Consider the following 19,361-nt stretch of genomic DNA (forward strand, 5'->3'; position numbering starts at 1 on the left):
TCCTGAGTAGCTGGGACTATTGGCACCTGCCACCACGCCCCGCTAGTTTTTGTATTTTTAGTAGAGATGGGGTTTCACCCTGTTGGCCAGGGTGGTCTTGAACTCCTGATCTCAAATGAACTGCCTGCCTTGGCCTCTCAAAGTGCTGGGATTACAGGCATGAGCCCCTGTGCTCAGTCTTAATGAATAAATTCTTAACTACTATTAATTGCTTATAGTATATCCAGCAGATATGTTTTAAAAGTCAATAATGTTAATTCCCTTTGTAGATTGTTTAAAAAAACTGTTTTGAGTCAATCGCCATGAATACTTGAAAGTACAAATATAAATTAAATAAGATCCAAAAGACTGTAACATGGCGTGGTGGTTCACGCCTGTAATCCCAACACTCTGGGAGGCTGAGGTGGGTGGATCACAAGGTCAGGAGTTTGAGACCAGCCTGACCAACATGGGGAAACCCCGTCTCTACTAAAAATACAAAAATTAGCTGGGCGTGGTGGCATGCACCTGTAATTCCAGCTACTCAGGAGGCTGAGGCAGGAGAATCGCTTGAACCTGGGAGGTGGAGGTTGCAGTGAGCTAAGATCGTACCACTGCACTCCAGCCTGGGTGACAGAGTGAGACTCCATCTCAAAAAAAAAAAAAAAAAAAAAAAAAAAGAATTGTAACACATACAAGAAAAAATTCTATAAAACAAAGATAACTTTAAAACCATTGCTCAATTTACTTTGTACCTTTTTTATATAAAATATTGAAAAACAGGACATATTGTCTGGATCATACATGAAAGTTCACATCCACATGTCTTTTCTATCAAATTCTCATCCTTTCTTCATTGTCAAAATCTTAATTTTCATTCGTAGCTGGATTGTTTTTCCTTGGCAATTCTTTCTGTTACCCCACTAAAATATTTCTCACGGAAGGAATTATGACCTTGGTATTGGCAGAAAATGATCACTTTGCAGATGTGAATACTGGTTGCAGTTCTCAAATTTCTTCACCATTTCCGTTGTTATCAAGCACCTTGATGTGTGACTGGAAAGCTTCTGCTGGCAGTTGCTAATGAGTTTCAGGCAAGGATGCCAGGGCACCATCTCTTCAGTGTATTCTGGTATATACATTAGCAACCAATAGACCAGTCTTCCACCTACCACAAGGGTCTCAGCTGAGAAGTTTAACAAGTCAAAAAAACATATCACTCAGATGATAACTCAAGGAAACAGGAATGTGGCTTTCTGGACATTTTTCTATCTCATTTGGTATTTCCTTCGGTGAAACTGTTCTTCTCGTAGATTCTCTGATACCGTATGGAGGATCAAAATACGGGCGCCTGTAGTCCCAGCTACTCAGGAGGCTGAGGCAGGAGAATGGCGTGAACCCAGGAGGCAGAGCTTGCAGTGAGCCAAGATCCCACCACTGCACTCCAGCCTGGGCGAAAGAGTGAGACTCTGTCTCAAAAAAAAAAAAAAAAAAAAAAAAAAATATATATATATATATATATATATATATGCCCTTTCTCCAGGAAGGTTTATATGCATCTGGAACCAGAACTTCAAGGTCATACTTCTCTAAACCATATTGACAAAGATTGGCCCTAATATTTTCATCTGGTCCTCTCCATATCTGTTTTTTCCTACTGGCCATTCCCAAGCCATGAACTATGTTGTGGTCTATGTCTGTCCCATAAACATATACACCAAAATGGGCACATGCTATCAGGAGGCCACCTAGAAGAACTAGTTGTCAAGAGGAACAGAAAAGCTTTCCTTTGCTCTCTTAAACAAAAGCTTATCCATTCGGGTGGAGTGAGTTTCGAGAAGACACAGTTTACAGTACGCTGCTGTTTCAGCAAACAGATCAAAGACAATATCATTTTCTTTCACTTTCCCGTGGTTAGCCATGATGAATGACAAACCAGCATCCATACTTGTATTTCCAACAAAGTGCCTCTTTTTGACACTGTATGACTCAATAAGCTCTCTCCGTCCATCTGCAATCCATCTGCCAAAATAATTATTATGTGGATTCTCAGGGATGCAGTTTGGGTCCAAACCATGATCCTCCAAAACAGAGAATGTATGTTGTGGTTTCTTTAAATTCACTTTTTCTTCAGATGGCAGACATTCAATTGCATCTATTCTCTTGATTTTTCCTTTCTTGTGTCAATGTCTTATTAAAAGTGTGAATCTTTATTTTATATGTAGAGTCTGATTGTAGAAATGGAACCATCTTGTCCACAGGGTAATTTTTAAGAGAACTGTACAGCTCCTCGGGAGATTGTGCATGATCCCATAGTTCACACATAGACTGTCCATTTCATGAAATCTCTTGCAATATCTTCAGAGGGAATGCCAAGAATTTAAAATGGTGACTTTCCATGTTTCTTGACTGCTGGTGAACTGAGCTCCAAAAAACGAAAGCAAAGACTTTATTTCCTAAGGCATTTAAGCTTCAACATCAGACAATTACCATTCAGTGTTTGGCAGGTGGAACTCCAGGTGCTCCTTGACCATGAGCAGCAGATACCTGTTTAGGGTGCACGGCAGCACCATTGCAGCTGCCTACCGTGCACCTTCACGGCTTGCATGAGGTCCCACCTCTTTCTCCTTCCCAGAGCAGAGTCTCCACTGAGACCAGCCAGCTGATTTTCAACAAAGGCACCAAGAACATTCAATGGTGAAAGAACAGTCTTTTCAAGGAATGCTGCTGGAAAAACTGGATACACATATACAGAAAAATGAAACTAGACTTTGATCGCTCACCATATAGAAAACATCAAATCAGAATGGATTAAAGACTTAAATGCAGGAATTGAAACCACAAAACTACTAGAAGAAAACATTGGGGGAACACTTCGGGAGGACTTCGCTCTGGGCAAAGGTTTTTTGGCACTGGCAACAAAAGCAAAAATAGATAAATGGGATTACCTCAAGCTAAAATGCTTCTACACGTAAAGGAAGCAGTCAACAGAGTGAAGAGACAGTCTACAGAATGGGAGAAAATATTTGCAACTATTCATCTGATAAGGAATTAATAAACAGAATATATAAAAGCTGGGTGCAGTGGCTCACACCTGTAATCTCAGTGCTTTGGGAGGCCAAGGGAGGATGGCCTGAGGCCAGGAGTTTGAGACCAGAATATATAAGGAATGCAAACAACCCAACAGCAAAACAATAACAACAACAAAGCCAAATCATCTAATTTTAAAAAGGGCAAATAATCTGAATAGACATTTTTCAAAAGAAGACATATGCATGGCCAATGAGCATATCAGAGAAATGCTTAACGTCATTAATCATCAGGGAAATGCAAATCAAAACGATAATGAGGTATCATCTCACCCCAATTAAAATGGCTATTACTAAAAAGACAAAATTAACAAATACTGGCAAGGAGGCGGAGAAAGAGAAACTCTATACACTGTTGGTGGGAAGGTAAATTAGTATAGCCATTATAGAAACACCATGGAGGTTCCTTAAAAAACTAAAAATAGAATTGCCATGTGATCCAGAAGTCCCACTATTGGGTGGCTATCCAAAGGAAATGAAATCAGTTTGCTGATATATCTGTACACCCATGTTTATTGCAGCACTATTCACAATAGCCAAGACATGAACTCAAACTAAGTGTTCCTCAATAGAAAACGTGGTATATATGCACAATATTATTCAGCCATCAAAAATAATGAAATTTTGTCATTCACGGTAATGTGAATGAGTTTGGAGGACATGATGTTAAGTGAAATAAGCCAGGCACAGAAAGATAAATACTGCATGTTCTTACTGCTATGTGTTAGATGAAAAAGTTGATCTCGTAGGAGTAGAGAGTAGAATAATGGTTACTAGAGTCAGGGAAGGGTAGGATGGGAGGACAGCCAGAGGTTGCTTAACAGATACAAAAGTGTATCCAGATAGGAGGAATAAGTTCTAGTATTCTACAGCACTGTGGAGCGACTGCAATGAACAACTTATTGTATATTTCCAATTCGTCAGAAAGGCAGATTTTGCATGTTCCCAGCACAAAGAAATGATAAATGTTTGAGGTGATGTATATGCTAATTATCCTTATTTGATGACTATGCGTCATATACGTGTATTGAAATATCACACTGTGCTGCATAAATATGCACAATTATGTGTCAATTAAAAATAATAATAAAAGCAAGAAAGAGAGCACGTTCTTTAAAAAAAAAAAAAAAAAAGACTTCCAGCCTTCCCACCCAGATGTTGTCTTTGGGGTTTTTATGGTGCAGGATTGGGAGACTCAGAACTGCAGGGGTTGGGGAAGGGCAGAGAGCGTGGGGAGAGTGGACTCCACCTGGGGGAGGAGTTTCCTTTTTTGCAGGGACAAAATGACAGGCGACAAAAGCAGCATGTGGGAGACAAAAGGGATTTTAAAGAAGTGTGGCTAAAGACTGCATACTTCACAGAGTGAGAAAAACAAGCAAGGAACATGAGGGCTTTTTTTTCCAAGTGAGGTCTATCAAGGTGTAATTTACATGCAGTACAATTCACTTTTGGAGGTGTACAGTTCAGTGAATTTTGATGACCGCCTACAGCCATGTAACCACCGTCACAGTCAAGATACAGAACATTTCCATTACCTTGAAAATTCCCCCATGCCCTTTTACTTAGAAGGATGTTTGCTGTTTCCTGTAACAGTGTTGAAGGATCCATCCTTATCTGAGATCAAGTAATAGAGAGGAGAGAGAGCTGGGTGTAGAGGTGCCCAGGGCACCCTCTCTCTACTCGAGCCAGTAAAAAACAAACCTGCAATATTCATCTTTATATACACTCACTGATGTAAATACAGAGAGATACAGACGAGCAAGCCACAAAGCCAATTACATACCAAAGTTACGCCATTAACCTATACAAAGATTTCATAGGTTGTAGTTCCTTCCAGTTCCTCTTCCAGCGCCTGCTCCTGGCAACCACTGATTTGCATTAAAGATAATTCAACCTATCTCAATTTAATTTCTGTCCCTATGGTTTTGTCCTTTTCCAGAATGTCACATACATGTAATCATACAAGGATTAGCCTTTTGTGTCTGGCTTCTTTCACTTGAGAGTCATCCGTGTTGCTGCATGCGTCCATCTTTGTTCCTGTTTTTTGCTGAGTAATATACTAGGCACACCACAATTTGTTTATGCATTTACTAGTTGATGGATGCTGCGGTCGTTTTCAGTTTGGGGTTGTTTTGAATAGGGCTGCTATGAACATTCATGTAAAAGTCTTTGTGTGGACATACGTTTTCATTTTTCTTGCATAAATATCTGAGTGCAATTGTTGGGTCAGGTGATGTGTCTCTTTATGAGAAACTGACAAACTGGAATTACTTTGGTTGGTGAACTGTGTTTCTCTGACTATGACCCTATTGTGAAACTAAGCCACGTGGCTCACAGGTTTATAAGGGTTGCTTTGTACTCTTGTTGGACGAATGTTAGCTGCATATGTTGTCTCTCCTAAAGGTATTTGCATTTTAAACAGAAGTCAACTACTCTGTTCAACAAACACTCCCCCAAACTTCAAGTCGTAGAATTGGCTTCATTCTCCATGGGAGAGATTTCCTATGAGCTAGCAGGCAGGAGGGTCTTGTTGCCTTAGACAGGGTGCGTTTGGAATGCCATATGGGTACCAGTGAACCGTACGTGTGCCTGCAACTATAGGTAGATGAATCCCCTGAGTACTCCCACATCCAGGATTCTGCCAGGCAGAGGAAACAGCTCTGGAGAGAAGAGGTTGCCGGAGTGGTCCTTCTCTAACACTGCTCCTTGCCATTTTTGCTCAGGTCCTGCGTACTTTCTTTAGACTCCACTTTTTCTGTCACCAGTGCAAAGCAAGCATCTTTTAGAGACAAAGGAGCGTTGGATGAAAGGTCCCCAGGGAAATCTCTTTCCTGTCTCAGATGCTTCCTTTAAGACGAGGACAGAATCAGAGCAGAAGGGGCTATCCAGAGAACTCAGTTTTACTTCATGAATGTCTTTTTTTTTTTTCTTTTTTCTTTTTCGAGACGAAGTCTCACCCTGTTGCCCTGGCTGGAGTGCAGTGGCACAATCTCAGATCACTGCAACCTCCGTCTCCGGGGCTCAAGTGATTCTCATGCCTCAGCCTCCTGAGTAGCTGTGATTACAGTCACCCGCCAACACACCCGGCTAATTTTTGTATTTTTAGTAGAGATGGGATTTCACCGTATTGGTCAGGCTGTTCTCAAACTCCTGACCTCAGGTGATCCACCTGCCTCGGCCTTTCAAAGTGCTGAGGTTACAGGCGTGAACCACCGTGCCCAGCTCATGAATGTGTTTGACTCCATCTGCTTCTCTATACCCCCACAGTGTAGGCCTCGCATTGATACAGGAGCTAAAAAGAAATGATTTAGGCAGCTAGTGAGGGTAAGATAGTCCTCGGTAAGCCCTCCCTTTTAACAAAAAGCAGTCCCCAAATCATTTCTTTTCTAACAAAGAGCAGCCTGTAAAATTGAGCTGCAGACATAGATAAGCAAGCTGGAAGCTTGCACAGGTGAATGCTGGCAGCTGTGCCAATAGGAAAAGGCTATCTGGAAGCCAGGTATCTTCAACATGGAGGCTCCATTTTCCCTTTTCTTTGTCACCACGTGTACAGAAAGAAACAAGGAACATGGAGCCAGCCAGGTAGAGGACCCATCTGCGTAATAAAAGATTAGCGGCCGGGCGCAGTGGCTCACGCCTGTAATCCCAGCACTTTGGGAGGCCGAGGAGGGAGGATCAGTTGAGGTCAGGAGTTCGAGACCAACCTGGCCAACATGGCGAAACCCGTCTCTGCTGAAAATACAAAACTTAGCCAGGCATGGTGGTGTGTGCCTGTAGTCCCAGCTACTTGGGAGGTTGAGACAGGAGAATCACTTGAACCCAGGAGGCGGAGGTTGCAGTGAGCTGGGATCACACCATTGCACTCCAGCCTGGGTGACAGAGCGAGACTCGCCCCCAAAAAAGATTAGGGCGGGAAGCCAGCTTCTTCGTGAGCTATGTAAATGGAACACTTGGTTTGCTCAATCTTCTGGGCCCTATGTAAATCAGACACTGTCTCCTCAAGCTCATCTATAAAACCTGGTGCATTTCACCAGGGAACCGGAAGACCCTCTTGGGAGCTCCTCTTTCTCTACAGGAAGGAGAGCATTTCTCTTTCTTTTGCCTATTTAAACCTCTGCTCTTAACCTCACTCCTTGTGTGCCTCGTGTGTTCCTGTCCTTGATTTCCTTGGTGTGAAGCAATGAACCTCAGGTATGACCCCAGACGACCCCGGTGGGTGCCTCACTGACCTGCTGCCTTCTACTCTCAGTCCATCTTCTGGTCTCCACGTGGCAGCCAGAGGAGCTGCTTTATTTTTAAGGTTTTGATGGATTGATTTAAACTGGTAAACACATGGTTCAAAATTAGAAAGGTGCAAAAGGGTAGGCAGAGAAAAGTCTCCTTTCACCACCCCCCTTTGTTTTAAGAGACAGGGTCTCACTGTGTTGCCCAGGCTGGTCTCAAACTTTTGGCCTCAAGCGATCCTCCCACCTTGGCCTCCCAAAGTGCTGGGATTACAGGCATGAGCCAGTGTGCCTGGCTGAGATACATTTTTTTAGAAACACACACACACACATACACAATCACAATGATCATGTCATTCCTCTGCTGATAGCCATTCAGTGGCTTCTCATTTCACTGACGATAAAACACCAAGTCTATAATAAGGCCCCAGGGTCAGGCTCGGGCAGCCCTGACTCCCTCTTTGGGATCTCCTTGCCACCCAGAGTTGGGACCCTCGGGCCTCCTCTCAGTCTCTCCAGCATGCTGGCTTCACCCAACTCAGGGTTTGTACACACACTGCTCCCATTGCCTGGAAGATTTCTTTCTCCACTTCACCTAGTGAAGCCCCCTCATTTTTCATTTTTCAGATCTTGGCCTGAGAACTGCTTCCTCATGGAAACCTTCCATGATCCCCATGCCTGGCCAGGTCCTAGGGTCATGGGACTCTGCGATGCCACTTCAGATCTCTTACCACCATTTATCACCATTCTGTTTTGAGATATTATTTGATCACAGGACTTGAGGAATCCTGCACTAGACTGGCAGTGCCAGGGCAGCAGTTCTCCTGCTTTACTCATTGCCATATCTCCAGGATCCAGCACAGTTCCATGGAACACAAAGACAGCAGCTAGCATTGGCCGAGCGCTTACCATGTGCCAGGCCCCGTTGTCAGCACTTTACACGTAGCACATTCCTGTAATCAACATGAATGCCTGGAGACAGGTACAATGATCATCTCCATTTTACAGACAAGGAAACTGAGGTTCAGCTAAGCAAGTCAAGTAATATCACTACCAACTCTGACATTACATGCCTCCTGCAGGAGTTTGGTAAGTATTTGTTGAATGAGTGACTAATAAATAAAAGAGAGAATGAAAAACAAAATGAATCAAACTCTCATGTAATGGACAGAAAAGCTGAGACCCCCCCCGGAGAGGAGCAACCTGACCAGGTTATTCAACGCAGCGGAGGTGGGGCTGGGAGGGCGGTGCAGGTGCCGCCTGTGGGGCCGGATTCTCCCAGCTGCCCCACCTGGCCTCTCAGCCACATGCCCCTGCTAGCCAGTAGCCCCAGCCCCAGCGGCTCAGCCTGGCCCTCACTGCCCTTCCCTCCTCCCTCGCAGTGGCTGTCCCACCCTTTCCCTAGAGCTTTCCAAAGCCTGTCCCTGGATGCCTCCTCCCAGAAAATCGGCGGGCCTCTCCCAAATCCCCCCAGCCCCTCCACTTCTGCTCTCAGACACCCTCTAGCATGGACCCACACAGCCAGGGCTACAGGCACAGCCCCTGAATGAAGAGACATCTTCACCCTCCCCCTGCCATCTTTTCAGTTCTTCAAGTTGTTCTTGTCTTTTTTTCAATACAAAGTCCCTGTGTGATGCTGGGAGTTAATTAATTGTATTCTGGCCAATTAACTGTAATGAAAGTTTTTCCTTCCCTGTAGAAGAAAGGGCTTCCCTATAGAAGAGATGGCTACCTAGGGAGACTGCAGCTCTCTCTCTTTCTCTCTCTGTGTGTGTGTGTGTGTGTAAAACTCCATCTAGCTTTGGATATCATTTGGGTATCATTTATGAGGACTTGATGTCCAGAGCTGTGGCACCCATTTTGTGACATGAGGCAATAAGCTTGAGGCTGAAAAGTCTAAATGCTGAGAAAGGCAGTGTGGAGAGAGCCTGGATCCTTCTTGATAATCTCCCCCCGGAGGGTTCATTAGGTAAGCACTATTGTCCTTACAGCCCAGTCGCCATTGCTTTGATTTTCTGCAACTTGAAGCTGAAAGCATTCTTTACTGATTGGGTGAGGATGCCTTCACCTCCTTAGGAAGCACATAGGAAGTTCAGGCACAAGGAGACAGGAGGGAAAGCGCTGACCTATGGGTCAGCCAACATGGACTCTCCCTGACTCCACCACCAATTAGTGGCCTGACCCAGGGCAAAGTCACTTCCTCTCTCACTCCATTTTCTTCCTGGGAAAATGAGGGGCTGCATGACAGCAGTGGCGTCTCCTAACAGTGACTCACAAGCCCCCCAAAGCCTCAGTGAGCTGCCTGAACTTTTACTGATGCCAATGAGGGGTGGAGAGGGTCCGTACTGAGCTCAATTGTGACGGTTTGGAGGTGACTCAGTGAGGAATCAGACAGCCCCGGAGTCTTTTTTTCATTCCTGTTCCCCATTTGTCAGCAATCCTTCATCGTGCCCCAGTTTCAGGGTGTATTTTTAGTGAAAATAAACTTGCACAGCTCAGGATTACACAATTCCTTCAAGAGCTTCAGCATCACCTGCTGATGGACCCAAGCTAATGAGCAGGTCACGTGGAGGTGGTCACCCCCTCCCCGATAGCAGCTGGGAGTAGCTGGTGAGGCCCACTTACCCCAAAGTTCAGGAAGGTGGGCTAACGAGGGAAATAATTTAATTTTGCCAGAAAAACAAAAAAAATCTCCACGGCCTACAGCCTGGGGCGAGATGAGTGCATTCAGCCTGGGATTCAGAATCAGGCCTTCGAGGTATCCAGCATCTAGTGAGGAAAACAGAGCTGCTTTTTGAAACCCTTTGCCTTCTAAATCCAGGCCTGGAGCTGGCTTGTGTTTTGCAGAGCAGGTAAACAGGTTTGATTGGTTTGCAAAAAACGTGTTTGGGAGTGGGGAGCTGGGGTGGTGGGGAGGTTAAATCTTCTGCCTAAATAAGGGAAGAGAATTTAGCATTTCCAGAGGCCATGGAGAAGGCAGAATATCACAAGCACTGTTGGTGACCTGCCCAGATCCCCACTGCAGGAATGAAACACCCAGGCCCCTCCTACTGGGAGTGTCGGTTGTACCCTTAAACTGAGAACCACCCCCAACCAAGAAGCCTGGGAGATCACACCACCCTGTCCTCATTCAATGACTGACCTATACAAGGGGTCAAAGAGGCCAAGTCCCTGGGCTCAAGGTAGGATAAATCTGTGGTTCCTTCCACAGTCCAGAGCTTCTGGTAGGACCTGGCTGAGGCTGGGCTTCCACGGTCCCCACATTCCTGCCTGGCTTCTTCCGCTGCCCTATCCTGACTCCCCCACTTCCTTACAAGTCCCTCCTGAGAGTACTCCTTCCCTCCATAGATGACCTGCACAGGGACCTCTGCCTCAGATGCTAGTTCTGCAGAGCCAACCTATGACCTAGGATACGGAAATGAGGAGGAAAGTGGGGCACTTGGGCTGGATAAGGCCCCTCAAATGGGACAAAACAGCCAATGACTAAGGTCTTTTAAGCACATGAATATTTAATGTTCTATAATCCATATGAATTGAACTGTTCTGTATGAATCTTATTAGTTGGGTAGACATGGGCAGGTCTTTCAATCTTCTGCTGTGATGTAAGCTCTTAGCCCATCCCCTCCGATCTTAAGTACAGTCTGTTATACACAGAAATGCCCTGCAAGTGTGTGAGTGTGTGTGTGTATGTATGTGTGTGTGTATATGTGTGTGTGTGTATGTGTGTATACGTGTGTGTGTGTGTGTGTGTCTGTGTGTGTGTGTGTACACGTAGGGTTAGGGGTTGGGTTCCACAGTTGGATTGACCCCAAATGGCCAGAACATGCAGGATGGTGATCTAATCCATAAATGGAATTAACTCAGCAGAAAGGAGCTAGAGGCGATCATCAGCCTATAAATACTTGGAGAATTTGCATCAGTGTTGGAGAGGACTTGGAACTTCCTTGGGAAATAGATGAGAATTGGAATCATTCTTATCTACATCTTAAGGAGCAGAAAGACCTCAGCTGTTATGGAAGACATTACTAGTTGTCTACACAGCATCCATTCTCTCTTTCTTCCTTAGTAACAGAGCATTGGTTTTATTCTGGACAGCAATGTGCTCAATTAAAAGGATATCTTTCCCAGAGCAGTTGGCATGGCCGATGAGATGGAAGCACTAGGTTTTGTTTTGAAGTCTCTGTAAGAAGAGCACAGCATGGACCCTTTGTGTCCTTTCCTTCTCCCTCTTGCTTCCCACCTGGAACATAGATGTGATGATTGGAGCTTCAGCAGCCATCTGGAACTATGATGAGACCTTGAGGAGGGAAGCTACATGCTGAGGATGGCAGAGCAAAACAATCTAAGGACCTTCAGTCTCTGAAGACTTCATGGAGGTGCCAGGCCAGCCCCTTTGGGGTTTAAACAATTGAGGTTGGAGCTCCCACACTCATACCAGCATGTGTTCCTCATGAATTCTGCTTTCACGAGCAGAGTCTTTGCCAAGTTACCCCCTTTATACCAGGATCATCATTATTGCTTATTCCCATGTTTTCCATGAGAATGACGGTAGGAAAGGGAAAGAGTGTGGGCTTAGGAGTCAGACACTTGGCTCAGGGGACCTTAGCAGAGAGCAGTTTCAAGTTTGAGTGTGCTGTAGAACCACCTGGAAGGTTTGTTAAAATGCAGGCTGCTGCTGGCCCCTGACCCCGCAGTTTTTGATTCAGTAGGTTTAAGGGGGGCCTGTGAACTTGCATTTCCAACCAGCTTCCAAGAGATGCTGATGCAGCTGGTCTGGGGATTACATCATCCTCATGGCAATCACACTACCCTAATTTTAAAATCTCTTTTCTGTCATTAATTTAACAACTAGGTACTTCATCCTATATTCATTTCAACACATGACTCATTCATTCATTTGACAAATAATTATAAAGCAGCCACTGTGTGCCAAGCTCTAGCAATGGGGACTCAACAGTGGAGAAAACCAACCCCCTGATGTCAGCTAGGAAGCTAACATCCTAGTGCAAGAGAAGGGCAATGTAACCGATTAAAAATATAATAGAGCCAGGTACAGTACCATCCCAGCTACTCAGGAGGCAGGAGGATCACTTGATCCCAGGAGTTCAAGGTTACAGTAAGCTATGATCACATCACTGCACTCCAACCAGGGCGACAAAGTGAGATCTTGTCTCTAACGAGAGAGAGAGAGAGAGATAGTGTGTGTGTGTGCGTGTGTGTGTGTGTGTGTGTGTACTATAGTGACAGGCAGGGACAAATGCTATGAAGAAAAATAAATCAAGGTAAGGGGATAGAGAGTGATAGGAGATGTAATTTTAGGATGATCAGTGAAGGGCTTTTAAAAGAAATGACTTACAAAAACTCACATACAATGAGGGAGTGAGCAGTGCAGAATTCTGGGGCAAGAACATCTTAGGTTTAGGGAATGGCAAGTGCAAAGCCCTGGGAGAGGGTCATGTTTGCTATGTTGAGGGGCCAGCAAGGAGATCTGTAGGCTGGAGCAGGGAGAGCCAGAGGGAGAAAGGCAGGAAAAGAGGGCAGAAAGATGGACAGGGCCAGCCCATGGGGGTCTTCCAGGGCATAGTAAGGATTTGGGGTTCTAGTTAAAGGTCTAGGGGAGCTATTGGAAGGAGTGACATGATCTGACTTCTGTTTTCAAAGGAACACTCTGACTTAGGGGCTGCTGCTCTCATTCAGGCAAGAAACGATGGTGGGTAGGGTAGGACAGATGGGGACAAGTGGACAGATTTAGTAGGATTTGCTGTCACTTTGGATATGTGGAGCAAGAACAAGATCAGAGCCAAGGACAACTGCTAGGATTTTAGCCTGGGCAAGCAGGTAAATGGTGGCTGTTCAGGAATTCTTAGATGCTCTCTAGTGGGGAAGGCCACAGGGAAAGGAGATGATGAAGACATAATGTCTGCCTTCCAGATCTCACTGTTCAGTGGGATTCTCCATAAACATTCACTGAGGGCCCAGGCAAGATCATTCCCAAGGGTAGGGACAGTCCTATTTGGGCCACCTTTGTCAGTTTATGTGATTAGGGAGATCCCTTTTGGGTCTCTACTTGCATAACAGATGTCATGGGAAAATCTACCTTGGCATCAAAACTCTGCTGGTTGGGCAACCCCGTAGATTAGAGATAGACGTGCGGTTTACAAATCGCTAGAATTGGAAAGAGCCAAAGAAATTAGTGAGGGAGGCTCAGAACAGAATTCCAGGTGAGTTCTATGCAGGCTTACTAAAATAACTCAGCATTGAGAGGAACAATGACAAGTATTGTGTCACAGGTGTGCTGTGCTGCAACAGCCTAGCAAACTCTTCTAGACTTGGGGAACTAGAAACAGCATGTCAGGCTTGATTATTCATCAGTTGCTAGCTGGCAGGGGAGGGAGTGGGAGTCTCAGATTTTCCTTGCATTTTTCTAGTAGTTAATAATTCCTATATAATTCAAATATCAGCTAGAGCCTTCCTACACTTTGAGAACTTCAAAAATACTTTTATGTGGCCAGGTGCGGTGGCTCATGCCTGTAATCCCAGCACTTTGGGAAGCCAAGGTGGGAGGATCACTTGAGGCCAGGAGTTTGAGAGCAGCCTGGGCAACATAGCAAGATTCTGTCTCTACAAAAAATAAATAAAAAATCAGTTGCGTGTGGTGGCCTGTGCCTGTAGTCTCAGATACTTGGAAGGCTGAGGCAGGAGAATTGCTTGAGCCCAGGAGTTTGAGGCTGCAGGAAGTTATGATTATTCTACTGCATTCCAGCCTGGGCAACAGAGCAAGACCCTGTCTTTAATAATAATAATAATAATAATAATAATAATAAAATACTAGTATGAACTCCTCAATTCTATGCCTTCTGGAGTCTACATCAGAATTTCTGTGAATTTGGAGGGAGGGTCGGGACTCCTATTGTCAAGGTTACCTGGTGTCTCCAGGAGATTGCTTCTCTTAGCATCGCCTTTGTCTCACACAAAACTGATGAGACTCAAAGATCATTTTTTTTCTTATTTTCTACTGTAATCTTATTAAAAGCAAGGGTCCCATATGGCCCAGTTTTTGGATGGAGTTGTATTCAGGATGCACAGTCCAGTAAACAAAGGTAATTAAAAAGTAATTCCAGGCTGGGCACAGTAGTTCATGCCTGTAATCCCAGCACTTTGGAAGGCTAAGGCAGGAGGATCCCTCAACCCCAGGAGTTCAAGATTGGCCTGGGCAACATAGCAAAATCTCGTGTGAGAAAAAAAGGGAGGGGGATTCCAATTTTTATGTTCATCTTTCAAATCACCCTGAAGAGGACCTCCATCATATTTCATACTATTTCTCAAAACTCTCTTCTTTGTCTTGCCAGTTCTCACTCATATTTTCTTTTTTCTTTTTCTTTTCCTTTTCTTTTCTTTTCTTTTTTTTTTTTTTGAGACAGAGTCTTGCTCTGTTGCCCAGGTTGGAGTATAGTGGCATGATCTGGGCTCACTGCAACCTCTGCTTCCCGGGTTCAAGCAATTCTCCTGCCTCAGCCTCCCAAGTAGCTTGGATTACAGGTGCGTGCCACCACACCAGCTAGTTTTTGTTTTAGTAGAGATGGAGTTTTACCATGTTGGCCAGGCTGGTTTCAAACTCCTGACCTCAGGTGATCTGCCCACCTCAGCTTCCCAAAGTGCTGAGATTACAGGTGTGAGCCACGACACCTAGCCTACATTTCACTCTTACACTTCTCAGCTGGCAAACCTTTCAAACTTTCTCCTAAGTCTTGCTGCTTCCCATTGGCCTTTACAGTCTCTCTCCCTCCCTTCCTTTCCCTTCCCTTCCCTTCCCTTCCCTTCCCTTCCCTTCCCTTCCCTTCCCTTCCCTTCCCTTCTCCTTCCTTCCTTCTTCTCTCTCTTTCTTTCTTTCTCCCTCTCTCTCTTTCTTTCTTTCTCCCTCTCTCTCTTTCTTTCTTTTTTCTTTTCTTCCTTTCCTTTCTTTCTTTTTTACAGTCTCACTCTGTCGCCCAGGCTGGAGTGCAGTGGCACAATCTCTACTCACTGAAACCTCCGCCTCCCAGGTTCAAGCAATTCTCCCACCTCAGCCTCCTGAGTAGCTGGGATTACAGGTGCCTGCCATCATGCCCAGCTAATTTTTGTATTTTTAGCAGAGACAGGGTTTCACCACATTGGCCAGGCTGGTCTCAAACTCCTGACCTCAAGTGATCCACCCACCTCGGCTTCCCAAAATACTGGGATTACAGGTGTGAGCCACCATGCCTGGCCACTGTTTCTTTATTTCTGGCCATTCTTCAAGTTTCACAAAAGGATGCAAAATAGGCTGCAAAAGTTCAAACTTGCATACAGCTTGTGTGTATGTGTGCATGCACACATGTGTGTATGTGTGCATGCACACATGTGTGTATGTGTGCATGCACACATGTGTGTATGTGTGTATGTGTGCATGTGTGAGACAAAGGTTAGCTTTATTAATCTCCTAAATACCCATTCTCTCTCCCCATATGGGCTCACTAAAGGTAATTTTCTTTGTCCACTCAACTTCTTTCCTCCCCCTGCCCACTCCCACAACACAGTCATGAGAGTAGAGAGCACTTCGCTAAAGATTTCTTGGGAGAGCCCAAGGGATTCTGTCAGAAATGCAAGTAATGTAACCATGTACACCAGGCATCTGAGTTCTTAAGAAGCCTCTCACCACCTACCACTGGGGTTCTCACTGGCTGTGTATCCACATTCGCCCATCGTGACCCATTTTGATGCCTTCTTTATATATCATCTGTCTATACTGATTGCCACCGTCCCTCCTCTTCTTCTCTCAGAAGCAAAGCGACAAATTTCACTCCTCGTATTTTTTTTTGAGATGGAGTTTCACTCTTGTTGCCCAGACTGGAGTGGAGAGGCACAACCTCAGCTCACTGCAACCTCCGCCTGCCAGGTTCAAGTGATTCTCCTGCCTAAGCCTCCCGAGTAGCTGGGATTACAGGCGCCTGACACTACATCTGGCTTTTTTTGTTTTTTGTTTTTTTTTGTATTTTTAGTAGAGACGGAGTTTCACCATGTTGTGCAGGGCTGGTCTCAAACTCCTGACCTCAGGTGATCCACCCGCCTCGGCCTCCCAAAGTGCTGGGATTACAGGCTTGAGCCACCGTGCCTGGCCTCACTCCTTGTCTTATGCAGAGCAGTTTAGCTCATTAGCAGATGGGTTGCAAGCATGGGAACTGGAGCCAGTTGGCTTGGGTTTGAATCCTGCCCCCTGCTGACTAGTTGTGTGACCTCAAGATGGCTTCATCACTTCTTGTTTCCTAGTTTCTTCATCGCCAAGATGGAATTAGTGCTAACCCCTTTCTCCAAGGGTTGTTGGGAGGATTAATTGAGTTAACCAACATCAAGTACTTAGGGAAGCACCTAGTATACAGCAGGTGCTCATGAAATCTCAGGTTTTATTAGTCTCCTGAGCTCTTGGGCTCATCTGTCATCTCCTAACAGAGAGACTTGTCCAAGCTTTCCAAATAAAGGACGCCTCCTCCTCAGGACGGATTTTGGTGCTGGCCATGAATGCTGTTTAGCCTTGTTGCTTCCATAAAGGGTCCTGGGTTTGAATCCTGACTTTGCCACTTTCTGGCTGTGTGACCTTAAGCAGATCCTTCAACATCTGTGAGTCTCAGTTTCCTCATCGTTTAAATGGAGATAACAGCACTACCCATTTTCTGAGATTGTTAGGATTAAGGGAGCATGCGTGTGAAGCCTCTGGAGTGGTAAGGATTTGTGGGGTGTTGGCGGGGCACTGGGTGCTGTCCAATGTATTAATTTTTAGCACAGTGAACAACACCCTGGATGTGGTCCACAAATGCGCTTGCAGCCTGCCCCCCAGAGCTGTGCAATGGTGGTTCTTTATGAAGGAAAGGTGCTCCTGGGAAACAGACAGAGTTGGGATCAACTAACAAGGTGATCTCAGGGGAGGGCAAGACCCCTGTGGGCTGGGAAGACTTTCTAAGGGAGGGAGAGCTTGGGCTGGGCCATGTAAATGGGGAGGATTTGAATAAGGACCATGTGGAAGGAACTTCAGACGGGAGGGGCTCCTGAGCAAAGGCTGGGAGGTAGGACTGGGCTTTGTGTGCAAAGCCAGCTTCCCGGGATCCGCCAAGCCCTCTGATTCAGCTAAGTCCACAGATAGGGCTGAGCAGCTGGCTGGGCCTGAGCAGAGGGTTCATGTCGTGGGTGGGTAACTGACAAGAGCAGAATGGAGGGCTGCGGAATGTCCCCTGCCAGGCCGAGGTGCTTGGACTTCAGTGTTATTAGTGATAATAGCAAAGCAATAATAACAAGCATCATTTGTTGCACTCTGAGATACCAAGCACTGCACCTCAGAATGCAAAAAACAGTGTGGCTCGGGGGCCACTCATCAAATCTTTGCCAGAGCCTGGATGGACACTGAGGTCCAGTGGACCCCAGAGGCCAGGCCCCTGACTACAAGGAGAGCCCGCACTGTCCTGGGGCACCCACAGCCTCTGAGCATTGGCAGAGTCCGTCCTTAGGGTCAGCTCTCTCCCAGGAAGGAGGGGAGGGGGTGCCTTGTGACCATCCTGTTCTCCGTCTCCTCCCCTCCCCCTTTTCCTCTGCTCTCTGCTCCTCCTTCCGACCATGCACTGGTTGGGGAAGCCTCCAGGCCACCCTCAGCCCCAGGTGGGTTTGGCGTCCATGGAGTGCAGCCCATGTGTCCCCAGAGCCCCTCCTCCAGCATTCCTTGTCTGGATGGGACCAAGCAAGGTAGAGGTGGTGCGGGTGGAGAAGGAGGAGAGAACCTTCTCCAATGAGAGAGGGGACTGCACCTCTCCAACCCTGGTTTGGCATTTTATGTGCTGGGAATGAGAAGCCCAAGGTTGCTATGGAAACTACCATCCCCTGCTCCCTCTCTCATTCTCTGTGGGAAGTTCTTGCATGTAAGGGGTGTGGGGTACGTGGGTAGGGGGCACTCCTGCTGCACACGGCGCTGGAATGCAGAAGGACTGTCTCTAGGGGTGGGAGATGCAATGGATGGATGGGAGCCAGGTGAAAGGCCTCTGGGGTTCCTGATCCTAGAAGGGGCTTCAGGGCTTCCGACTTGAGAGCAGGGCCAGGGGCAGCCATGGAGCTCAGGGGGCTTCTCTGGAATAATCCTGGGAGTGACCATGCATACTCGAAAGGCACAGAACAATTTGCAAAACGCAGTCGGATGGGCCACTGGGAAAGAGCTTGGGCCCCACAGTTACCAGGATGTAGGCTTGAATACCAGCACAGCTCATGCTCCTAAGCTTCACTCTCTCTACTAGAAGATGTGCCTAGTGACAGCAGCCTCAGAGAGTGGTGACACGAAACCATGATGCTATGCACCTGGTCCCTGCCTGGCGTCTGTACAGCAGGCAGCATCCAGTTAAGGGGGGGCCCTTCTCTTCCCTTTCCCATCTCACTGGATCCCATTCAGATAGGCAGTAGGAGCCCGCTTTACAGATAAGGGGACTGAGGCCCAGCCAGGGGAAGGAAGGGGCTCCGGGTCCACAGGGGGTCTGGGCAGGGCCAGGAACTACACAAGCTCTTCTGCCTTCCTTTGCACTCTTGTCGCTGCTGCCTGGCACTGGCCTTAACTGTCAGCCACTGTGACCGGCAGGACTCCCTGCGTCTGAGCCCGGTGCTAAGCCCCAGAGCTTCTTGATACTCTCATTAGGGGGACCGGGCCTGTGGCAGAAACAAATCTCTTTTGACTTTTATTATTAAAATAGAATAAAGTGCCAAGCTTTCTCTGTGGGGGAGGGAAATGATGGAGGTGGGGAAAAAAAACCAGCCTTCCAGCCCCGACACTGACACCCCCATGCAGCGCCCCTCTCAGCTCCCAGAAAGGAGAGTTCCTTTCAGGTGAGTTGTCAGCTCTTTCTGGGGCAGAAGAAGGTGGAAAACTAATTTCAACCTCTCAGGATTTTTTTTTTTTTTTTTTAGCTTTCATGTCTTTCAGACCAGGGGAAGGACATCAGGTACCCCCCTACGTCCATTGAGACACAGGGGAAGAAGGGAACCAAGGGTGATTTTGCCTCCACCAGGCAGGTTTTGCAAACCCCAG

At 46.3% G+C, this 19,361-nt stretch overlaps 1 pseudogene; it reads right to left on the reverse strand.

The window, feature by feature from the left end:
* Positions 1–853: 853 nt before the first annotated feature.
* Positions 854–2,552, reverse strand: LOC101126078 (tRNA (guanine(10)-N2)-methyltransferase homolog; annotated as a pseudogene).
* Between the last annotated feature and the right edge of the window lie 16,809 nt (positions 2,553–19,361).

The sequence above is a fragment of the Gorilla gorilla genome, chromosome 23, assembly GCF_029281585.2.
Source record: "Gorilla gorilla gorilla isolate KB3781 chromosome 23, NHGRI_mGorGor1-v2.1_pri, whole genome shotgun sequence".
NCBI lineage: Eukaryota > Metazoa > Chordata > Mammalia > Primates > Hominidae > Gorilla > Gorilla gorilla.